Source organism: Arachis stenosperma, chromosome 6 (genome assembly GCF_014773155.1).
Source record: "Arachis stenosperma cultivar V10309 chromosome 6, arast.V10309.gnm1.PFL2, whole genome shotgun sequence".
Classification (NCBI taxonomy): Eukaryota; Viridiplantae; Streptophyta; class Magnoliopsida; order Fabales; family Fabaceae; genus Arachis; species Arachis stenosperma.
In genome coordinates, this window is record NC_080382.1 from 68,646,030 (window position 1) to 68,648,241 (window position 2,212).

At 42.1% G+C, this 2,212-nt stretch overlaps 1 non-coding gene across 1 annotated transcript; it reads right to left on the reverse strand.

The window, feature by feature from the left end:
• Positions 1-297: 297 nt before the first annotated feature.
• Positions 298-405, reverse strand: LOC130937349 (small nucleolar RNA R71). The gene has a single exon (XR_009068570.1). It is a non-coding gene; the product is annotated as a small nucleolar RNA R71 (small nucleolar RNA).
• Positions 406-2,212: the final 1,807 nt, after the last annotated feature.

The window sequence follows — 2,212 nt, forward strand, 5'->3', positions numbered from 1 at the left end:
GGAGCAAACAACTTTGAGCTTAAGCCTCAATTAGTTTCTCTAATGCAACAGAATTGCATGTTCCATGGACTTCCATTGGAAGATCCTCATCAGTTTTTGGCTGAGTTCTTGCAAATCTGTGACACTGTCAAGACTAATGGGGTTGACCCTGAAGTCTACAGACTTATGCTATTCCCTTTTGCTGTAAGAGACAGAGCTAGGACATGGTTGGACTCACAACCCAAAGAAAGCCTGGACTCATGGGAAAAGCTAGTCAATGCCTTCTTGGCAAAGTTTTTTCCACCTCAAAAATTGAGTAAGCTTAGAGTGGAAGTCCAAACCTTCAGACAGAAGGATGGAGAATCCCTCTATGAAGCTTGGGAAAGATACAAACAATTGATCAGAAAATGTCCTTCTGACATGCTTTCTGAATGGAGCATCATAGGTATTTTCTATGATGGTCTCTCTGAACTTTCCAAGATGTCTTTGGATAGCTCTGCTGGAGGATCTCTTCATCTGAAGAAGACGCCTACAGAAGCTCAAGAGCTGATTGAAATGGTTGCAAATAACCAATTCATGTACACTTCTGAAAGGAATCCTGTGAACAATGGGACTAATAAGAAGAAAGGAGTTCTTGAGATTGATACTCTGAATGCCATTTTGGCTCAGAACAAGATATTGACTCAACAAGTCAATTTGATTTCTCAAAGTCTGTCTGGAATGCAAAATGCACCAAGCAGTACTAAGGATGCTTCATCTGAAGAAGAAGCCTATGATCTTGAGAACCCTTCAATGGAAGAGGTGAATTACCTAGGAGAACCCTATGGAAACACCTATAATTCTTCATGGAGAAATCATCCAAATTTCTCATGGAAGGATCAACAGAGACCTCAACAAGGTTTCAACAACAATAATGGTGGAAGAAACAGGTTTAGCAATGGCAAGCCTTTTCCATCATCTTCTCAGCAACAGACAGAGAATTCTAAGCAGAACCCCTCTGACTTAGCAACCATGGTCTCTGATCTAATCAAAACCACTCAAAGTTTCATGACTGAAACAAGGTCCTCCATTAGGAATTTGGAGGCACAAGTGGGACAGCTGAGCAAGAAAGTTACTGAACTCCCTCCTAGTACTCTCCCAAGCAATACAGAAGAAAATCCAAAAGGAGAGTGCAAGGCCATCAACATGGCCGAATTTGGAGAGGAAGGAGAGGAAGTGAACGCCACTGAGGAAGACCTCAATGGGCGTGCACTGACCTCCAATGAGTTCCCTAATGAGGAACCATGGGAATCTGAGGCTCAAAATGAGACCATAGAGATTCCATTGGACTTACTTCTGCCTTTCATGAGCTCTGATGAGTATTCTTCCTCTGAAGAGGATGAGTATGTCACTGAAGAGCAAGTTGCTAAATACCTTGGAGCAATCATGAAGCTAAATGACAAGTTATTTGGAAATGAGACTTGGGAGAATGAACCTCCTTTGCTCACCAAAGAACTGGATGACTTGTCTAGGCAGAAATTACCTCAAAAGAGACAAGATCCTGGGAAGTTTTCAATACCTTGTACCATAGGCACCATGACCTTCAAGAAGGCTCTGTGTGACTTAGGGTCAAGTGTAAACCTCATGCCTCTCTCTGTAATGGAGAAGCTAGGGATCTTTGAGGTGCAAGCTGCAAGAATCTCATTAGAGATGGCAGACAACTCAAGAAAACTAGCTCATGGACTCGTAGAGGATTTTTTGGTGAAGATTGAAAACCATTACATCCCTGCTGATTTCATAGTCCTAGAGACTGGGAAGTGCATGGATGAAACCATCATCCTTGGCAGACCCTTCCTAGCCACAGCAAAGGCTGTGATTGATGTTGATAGAGGCGAACTGATCATTCAAATGAATGAAGAATCCTTTGTGTTTAAGGCTCAAGGATATCCCTCTGTCACCATGGAGAGGAAGCATGAAGAGCTTCTCTCAAATCAGAGTCAAACAAAGCTGCCACAGTCAAACTCTAAGTTTGGTGTTGGGAGGCCACAACCAAACTCTAAGTTTGGTGTTGGGAGGTTCCCATATTGCTCTAATCCTTTGTGAGGCTCCATGAGAGCCATCTGTCAAGCTACTGACATTAAAGGAGCGCTTGTTGGGAGGCAACCCAATGTTATATTTTATCTATTTTCTTTTGTTATTTTATGTTTTTTTGTAGGTTGATGATCATGAGAAGTCACAAAATCAATTGAAAAAG